This window comes from Lithobates pipiens, unplaced genomic scaffold (assembly GCF_037356315.1).
Source record: "Lithobates pipiens isolate NorthernLeopardFrog02 unplaced genomic scaffold, aLitPip1_a1.2 Scaffold_3, whole genome shotgun sequence".
Classification (NCBI taxonomy): Eukaryota; Metazoa; Chordata; class Amphibia; order Anura; family Ranidae; genus Lithobates; species Lithobates pipiens.
Genome location: NW_027507790.1, coordinates 184,748,843 through 184,758,296, shown reverse-complemented (window position 1 = coordinate 184,758,296; position 9,454 = coordinate 184,748,843).

The window sequence follows — 9,454 nt, the reverse complement described above, 5'->3', positions numbered from 1 at the left end:
CAAGTTGCCTCCAAAAGTCGTGTTGCCCCTGTGTGAACCGGCTCTAAGTGTAAAAAAAAAAGAAATAAAAAAGAAAAAAACAGCACAAGGGACATACTGTGAAAAAGTATTTGTCCCCTCTCTGAATTTTTGTTTGCATATTTGTCACACTTAAATGACTCAGATTATCAAATTTTGATACAAAGATAACCTGAGTAAATGCAAAATGCAGTTTTTAAATGTTGGTTTCATTTATTAAGGCATAAAAAGCTGTCCAAACCTGCCTGGCTTTATGTGAAAAAGTAATTACCCCCTAAACCTAATAACTGGTTGTGCCACCCTTGACGGCAACAGCTGTAATCAAGCGTTTGCAATAACTGGCAATGAGTCTTTCACATTGCTGTGGAGTAATTTTGGCCCACTCTTCTTTTCAGAATTCAGCCACATTGGAGGGTTTTCTAGCATGAATGGCCAGTGTAAGGTCATTATACAGCATCTCAATTGGATTTAACATTGAATGAAGAAAGAAGAGAGAAGAAGGACAGAGGGCGGAGGAGACCGGGCTCCTCGGCTAGTAAAAGACCTGCAAGAAGACAGCGGAGGAGCCCGGGAGAAGAAGCCGGAGAGCAGAAGTAGAGGCTGGACACTGGGAGAAGAGGCCAAACAGGGCGGAGAAGTCGTCAGAAGACCCCCCGATGTCGGAAGAAGACCCCCCGAAGCTTTAAAAGGACTTTTAAAACTTGTGTTGTGTTTTTTATTGACATTTTTTCCCCAGGTGAATGGGTAGGGGTATGATGTACCCCTTACTCATTCACATAGGGTGGGGGGCCGGGATCTGGCGGCCTCCTTTTTAAAGAGGGCTCCTGGATTCCAATAAGCCCCCCGCCCACAGACCCCGACAACCACGGCCAGGGTTGTCAGGAAGAGGCCCTTGTCCTCATCAACATGGGGACAAGGTGCTTGGGGTGGGGGGGCCGCAGGGTGCCCCCCTTCCCCAAAGCACCAACCCCCCCATGTTGAGGGCACGCGGCCTGGTACGGTTCAGGAGGGGGTGGGGGCGCTCGCTCGTCCCCACCCCCTTCCTGACCAGCCAGGCTTCGTGCTCGGATAAGGGTCTGGTATGGATCTGGGGGGACCCCCACGACTTTTTTTCTGCGTAGGGGGTTCCCCTTAAAATCCATACCAGACCTAAGGGCCTGGTATGCTCCCAGAGGGGGAACCCACGCCGTTTTTTTTTTTTTATTTGGCGTGGAGTTCCCTCTCGAGAGCTGATAATTCTGTGAGAGTCGCTTCAGTATAGACGGAGATCCGGCTTGGAGGCGACTTACGTACCAGTCGCCTAGAAATCGGATAGAGGTAGTATAGGAACCTTTTCTGAAGTCGGAGCGACTTCAGTAGTGTGCATTAAGACGGCTCTCATTCACTTACATTGATTTTTACATGTAGCGCGACTTGAGGCGACTAGGGGCGACCTGAAGTCAGATCTGAGTTGCCCCTGTGTGAACCGGCTCTTAGGATTTTCTGGTAGAGCTCAGAATTCATGGTTCCATCAATTATGAGAAGTTCAAAGCAGCCCCAGATCATCATGCTACCACCACCATGTCTGACTGTTGGTATGATGTTCTTGTTATGAAATGCTGTATTCGTTTTATGCCAGCTGTAACGGGACACTAGAAATGGAAACAGAGGCGCTAATCTAAGTACAGTAATTGTTTGCTGCTTCTTAGTTTTCAAACAGGGCTGCCTTCTATAGCTGTTAGTTTTCTACTACATCATATGGACTTTCATAAGCCATGACTTGTTTACATGTCATTATCCCTCTTGTGGATAATGGCTCTCACCGTGGTTCGCTGGTGTCCCAAAGCCTTAGAAATGGCTTTGTAATCCTTTCCAGAGTGATACATGTCAATGACGGTTTCTCATCTTGAATTTCTTTAGATCACGGCATGATGTGTTGCTTTTTGAGATCTTTTAGCATACTTCACCTTGTCAGGCAGCTTCTATTTAAGTGATTTTTTTTTGATTCAACAGGTCTGGTAGTAATCAGGCCTGGGTGTGGCAAGTGAAATTTAACTTGGCTTTCCAAAAAATTGTGGTTAAACACAGTTCATTCATGATTCAGCATGGGAGGGGGCAATTACTTTTCACATAGGGCCAGGCAGGTTTGAACAGCTTTTTTCCAGTAATAAATCAAATAATAATTTAAAAATTGCATCTTGGATTTACTTGGGTTATCTTTGTGTAATATTAAAATTTGTTTGATGATCTGAATCATTTAAGTGTGAGAAATATGCTTAAAAAAATAAATCAGGAAGGGGCAAATACTTTTTCACAGCACTGTAACTTATAGTCAACAGGAGGTGTCCCTTTTGCTGATTCTTCTTCACATTCATAAAAGTCGATACTACAGTTTCTATGATTGAAACAATGGAAGTGGAAGACTTTTCAATCATATGCCTGTCCGCCATTTATGGAACCAGTTTCATTCATGGAAGCTGTATTGTGGCTGGGTAAATAGACCACGGTCGGGTACTCTTTAAGTGGAACTTCAATCTCGCAATCAACAATGACTATTTGTAATCTTTATGCTGCTAGCCAGTGGTGGCTGGTGCTCAAATTTTTTTGAGGGGGCACAAACAAACTGAAAAATTAAACTGTTAGTAACGCAGGACTGTAAATAGCCTTTTATCAGGTGATTATGTATCATTACTGCTAGATAAAACTGTGCCTATCAAATGCAGCCTCACTGTGCCCATCAATTACAGCCTCACCGTGCCAATCAATTTCAGCCTCACTGTGCACTTCATTTGCAGCCTCACTGTGCCCATCAATTCTAGCCTCACTGTGCACATCATTTGCAGCCTCACTGTACCCATCATATGCAGCCTCAGTGTGCTCGTCACGATAGGCCAATCACATCCACATTTCAAGTAAAAGAAAACAAAACCACTTAACATAGGGTGTCCTCATCAGAGCCCCCTTTTATATCAGATGTCCCAATCAGAGTCCCCCTTTACAACAGCTGGCCCCATTAGCATCCGCCTATACATCAAGTGTCCTCATCAGAGTCCCCCGATACATCAGGTGTCCCAAAATCCACCTTTACAACAGGTGTTCCCATCAGCATCCCCCTATACATCAAGTGTCCTCATCAGAGTCCCCCGATACATCAGGTGTCCCAGAGCCCCCGTTTACAACAGGTGTCCCCATCAGCATCCCCCTATACATCTGGTGTCCTCATCAGAGTCCCCCTATACATTTTTTTCAGTGATTTCAGCACATCATGCTACCCATACACCTGTGTGTCTGGTATCCTGCACACACTTAAAGGGCCGTAATTTTTAAAAATTATGATGAGTAGCTTTGGGGGGTCGGTGCCCCTGCGCCCCCTATGGGCAGGCCACCACTGCTGCTAGCATTAGTAAATAGATAGGAAAATATATCATATTTACTTGTTTTGAACTTTTTTTTTACATCTCTACTGTTACTTCCTGGTTTCTTGTCTAGGCAAATTACAGTTGTGCTCAAAAGTTTGCATACCCTGGCAGAAATTGTGACATTTTGGCATTAGTATTAAAAATATGACTGATCATGCCAAAAAAAGTATTTTATTTAAGGATAGCATTCACATGAAGCCATTTATTATCACATAGTTTTTTGGATCCTTTTTAAATCATAATGATAACAGAAATCACCCAAATGGCCCTGATAAAAAGTTGACATACCCTGGAATGTTTGGCCTTGGTACAGACACAGAAGGTGGCACACATAGATTAATATGAATGAATGAATGAATGAATGAAATACTTATATAGCGCACAATGCGAACTGAATCGCCTCTAGGCGCTGTGGCGAGCTTTGATCATCTGCTAAAAGAGGAAGGTCTTGAGTTTTTTCCTAAAAGCCAGGTGATTTTCTTCCAGGCGGATGTTTAATATGGCAATTAAAGGTTAATTTCCCACATCTGTGGCTTTTTAAATCACAATTAGTGTCTGTGTATAGATAGTCAATGAGTTTGTTAGCTCTCACATGCATGCACTAAGCAGGTTAGACACTGAGCCATGAGGAGGTAGAAAAGAACAGTCAAAAGACCTGTGCAACAAGGTAATGAAACTTTACAAAGATGGAAAAGGATGTAAAAAGATATCCAAAGCCTTGAATATGCCAGTCAGTACTGTTTAATCACTTGAAGTGGAAAATGAAGTGCTGTTTTGATACCAAGCCAAGGTCAGATAGACCAAGAAAGATTGCAGCCACAACCGGCGGAAGAATTGCTCAGGATACAAAGAAAAACCCACATGTAACCTCAGGAGAAATACAGGCTGCTCTCCAAAAAAACATTGTGGATATTTTTAAGGAGCACAATTCAACGAACGATACTTGAACAAAAAAGGAGCTGCATGGTTGAGCTACCAGAAGGAAGCCTTTTTGCACTAATGCCACAAAAAAAACAATGAGGCATGCCAAGGTGTTTTTGGGCATATTGTAACCAGGCTTTTTTGTGAAACTTGTACAGTAACGGCTTCTTTCTGGCAACTTGACCATGCAGCTCTTTTTTGTTTGAGTATCATAGTATTGTGCTCCTTAAAAGCACCATCTTTTTCCAGAGCAGCCAGCAAAGAAAAACACATGGGTAACCTCAGGAGAAATACACTCCTGAGGTCACTTATGTGTTTTTCTTTGTATCCCGAACAGTTCCTGTGGCGGTTGTGGCTGAAATTTTTCTCGATCTACCTGACCTTGGCTTGGTATCAAGAGATCCCCACATTTTCCACTTCCTATTAAGTGATTGAACTGTACTGACTGGCATATTCAAGGTTTTGGATATCTTTTTATATACTTTTCCATCTTTGTAAAGTTTCATTACCTTGTTACGCAGGTCTTCTGACTGCTCTTTTCTACCTCCTCATGGCTCAGTGTCTAGTCTGCTTAGTGCATCCATGTGAGAGCTAACAAACTCATTGACTATTTATACACAGACACTAATTCTGATTTAAAAAGCCACAAATGTGGGAAATGAACCTTTAATTGCCATTTGAACCTGTGTGTGCCACCTTCTCTGTCTTTACCAAAGCCAAACATTCCAGGGTATGCAAACTTTTTTATCAGGGCCATTTGGGGGATTTCTGTTAACAATATGATTTAAAAAGGATCCAAAAAAGAATGTGCTAATAAATGGCTTCATGTGAATGCTATCCTTAACCACTAACCGACCAGCCACCGTCATTATACTGCAGAAGGTCGGCTCTCTCCCCCAAATCCCTATAGCTGTACATCGACCCTTTAAACGGCTAGAGCAGGTGCGTGTGCCCGCTACGCGGAGGGGAAGCCGATGCGCATGGCCAGCAGTCGTGATGACCGCAGGGCACGAGAGACAGAATGGGCATTTGTGTGTGTAAACACACAAATCCTGGTTCTGTCAGAAGAGGAGCGACAGATCATCTATTCCTTCTAGCTAGGAACAACGATCTGGCTTCTCCTCTAGTCAGTCACATCCACCCACAGTAAGAAACCCACTGAGGGAACACATATAACTCTTTGATTGCCCCCTAGTGTTAACCCCTTCCCTACCAGTTACATTTACACAGTAATCAGTGCATTTTTATAGCACTGATCACTGTATAAATGTCAAAAATCAATGTCGCAGTCCCAATAAAAATTGCTGATCGCCGCCATTACTAGTAAAAATAATAAAAATGCCATAAATCTATCCCCTATTTTGTAGATGCTATAACTTTTGCGCAAACCAATCAGTAAATGCTTATTGCGATTTTTTTACCAAAACTATGTAGAAGAATATATATCAGCCTCAACTGAGGCTTTTTTAAATTTGAGATATTTATTATAGCAAAAATGAAAAAATATAGTTTTTTTCAAAATTGTTGCTCTTTTTTTGTTTATGGCGCAAAAAATAAAATTTGCAGAGGTGATCAAATACCACCAAAAGAAAGCTCTATTTGTGAGAAAAAAAAGGATGTAAATTATGTTTAAGTACCACGTAAGCACAACCACGCAATTGTCAGTTAAAGCGATGCAATGCCGTATCGCAAAAAATAGCCTGGTCATTAAGGGGGCAAATCCTTCCGGGGCTGAAGTGATTAAATAAAAGACAGTTTTTTTGGCATGATCAGTCATATTTTCAATATTAATGCCAAAATTTCACAATTTCTGCCAGGTTATGCAAACTTTTGAGCACGACTGTATGCCATACATCCTAGGAGTCTTAAGGAGAGAATGAGGGATTTTCTCATCTAAGCACACCCTCCTGGTCTGCATGCCAAAGCTAAGGACAGATGGATAACAGGAAGTAAATGCTATATGAATTATTTGCCCTTAGTCAAGATGGCCACTGCCAAAAAGGCTGGGGGGGGGGTGTTTTTTAGGGTGATTTCTCAGCAAAATAAAGCATGGAGACAAGGGTGGATGGTGGAGTTTGATTTGAATATTAACATTGAATTAGATAACATTAGATAAAAAAAATGTGTGCTGCTCAGATGCAGTGTAGTTAAAAGCCTGTGACAGCCCATTAGTTGTACTATTCCCCTCTGCACTGGAAGATTATGGCAACGGGGGCTAAAGGGGCATGGCTGCAGGAGGATTTCTTCAAAAAAAAAAGAGGAATCAGCCCAAGGACACATTCTGCTGACTGTGAGTTATGTTCCTTGTGCTCATTTTTCAGTTTTTTATTTTAATTACACTTATGCCGCGTACACACGAGCGGACTTTTCAACATCCAAAGTCCGACGGACTGAGTCCGTCAGACTATTCGATCGTGTGTGGGCTGCAACGGACTTTTGACTCGCCAAAGTCCGAAGGACTTTAGAATATGGAACATGCTTCAAATTTTCCCAACGGAACTCCGCCGGACCCGGTCCCTTCGAAAACTCCGCTCGTGTGTATGCTATTCCGACGGACTAAAACCGATGCTAGGGCAGCTATTGGCCACTGGCTATGAACTTCCGTATTCGAATCCAGTCGTACGTCATCACGTTCGAATCCGTCGGAGTTTAGTGTGATTGTGTGTGGCCAAGTCCGCTCCGCCGAAAAGTCCGTCAGAACTCCTTCGGAATTCCGGCAGAACTCCGACGGAACTCCTTCGGAAGTCTGTCGGACATAAGTCCTCTCGTGTGTACGGGGCTTAAGGCTTTAAAGCTGAACTCCAGGAATAATCTGTATTGCATATGTATATCAGTCCAGTTTGGCACAGTGTAAGTATATATTACTTATAACTATAAATCCCATAAGTCCAGCACTAAATAATACATGTAGTGATCATATAAGAAAACATATACAGTTGCAAAAAAAAGTATGTGAACCGTTTTGGAATGATATGGATTTCTGCACAAATTGGTCATAAAATGTGATCTGATCTTCATCTCAAGTCACAACAATAGACAATCACAGTCTGCTTAAATTAATAACACACAAAGAATTAAATGTTACCATGTTTTTATTGAACACACCATGTAAACATTCACAGTGCAGGTGGAAAAAGTATGTGAACCCTTGGATTTAATAACTGGTTGAACCTCCTTTGACAGCAATAACTTCAACCAAACGTTTCCTGTAGTTGCAGATCAGACATGCACAATGGTCAGGAGTAATTCTTGACCATTTCTCTTTACAGAACTGTTTCAGTTCAGCAATATTCTTGGGATGTCTGGTGTGAATCGTTTTCTTGAGTTTATGCCACAGCATCTCAATCGGGTTGAGGTCAGGACTCTGACTGGGCCACTCCAGAAGGCATATTTTCTTCTGTTTAAGTCATTCTGTTGTTGATTTACTTCTATGCTTTGGGACGTTGTCCTGTTGCAACACCCATCTTCTGTTGAGCTTCAGCTCGTGGGCAGATGGCCTTAAGTTCTCCTGGAAAATGTCTTGATAAACTTGGGAATTCATTTTTCTTTCGATGATAGCAATCCGTCCAGGCCCTGACGCAGCAAAGCAGCCCCAAACCATGATGCCCCCACCACCATACTTCACAGTTGGGATGAGGTTTTGATGTTGGTGTGCTGTGCCTCTTTTTCTCCACACATAGTGTTGTGTGTTTCTTCAAAACAACTCAATTTTGGTTTCATCTGTCCACAGAATATTTTGCCATTACTGCTGTGGAACATCCATGTGCTCTTGTGCAAACTGTAAACGTGCAGCAATGTTTGTTTGGACAGCAGTGGCTTCCTCTGTGGTATCCTCCCATAAAATCCAATCTTGTTTAGTTTTTTTAAGTATCGCAGATTTGCTAACAGGGATATTCGCATATGCCAGAGACTTTTGCAAGTCTTTAGCTGACACTCTAGGATTCTTCTTCACCTCATTGAACAGTCTGCACTGTACTCTTGCAGTCATGTTTACAGGACACCCACTCCCAGGGAGAGTAGCAGCAGTGCTGATCTTTTTATTTATTTATTTTATTTATCAAAATATAAAATATTTATAGACAATTTGTCTTACCGTGAACTGATGAACAGCAAGGCTTTTGGAGATACTTTTATAACCCTTTGCAGCTTTATGCAAGTCAACAATTCTTAATCGTAGGTCTTCTGAGAGCTCTTTTGTGCAAGGCATCATTCACATCAGGCAATGCTTCTCATGAAAAGCAGACCCAGAACTGGTGTGTTTTTATAGGGCAGGGCAGCTGTAACCAACACCTCCAATCTAATCTCATTGATTGGACTCCAGTTGGCTGACACCTCACTCCAATTAGCTCTTGGAGATCTCATTAGTCTAGGGATTCACATACTTTTTCCACCTGCACTGTGAATGTTTACATGATGTGTTCAATGAAAACATGGTAACATTTAATTCTTTGTGTGTTATTAGTTTGATTGTGTGATAGTGTGATTGTCTATTTTTGTGACTTAGATGAAGATCAGATCACATTTTATGACAAATTTGTGCAGAAATCCATATCATTCCAAAAGGGTTCACATACTTTTTTTTGCATTTGTATCACATAGACTGAGTAAAGGCACCAACCCGAAAATGGTGAAAAAATAAAAAGTTCATAGTAAAGACACTCCACAAACATCAAAGTGTCTATAAGTAATTGGAATCCACACAGGAGCTTGGAGTAAAAAAAAATCCACAGATGCCGATGACCACCAGTGTGTCAACCCCACCACCATGGATAGTATTAATGCGCTTACCAGAAGGTGTGGACCCAAGTACCTTGTGGCAATGAGTCAGATGGGTAGTGATGGTTACACATCAAGTGTGGAAGACCAATCGCTCAGGTGTCTTCAGTGTAGATGGACCCCACAAATCCCCTTGGTTCTGGTAGGTGTAGACCTCTGCTTAGGTGGACCGTGGCTCTCAGTTCAAACACATATGTGGAAACAAGCCAAGTAGTCACACATAGTGTAAAACCATTAAAAACTGATTTTATTTAAAATGCAGCACACTTACAAAAAAGTGAAGTAAACAGCACTTGTAGTATTTAATGACCTTGACAGAAGCTGGAAACTGGTGCATTTCG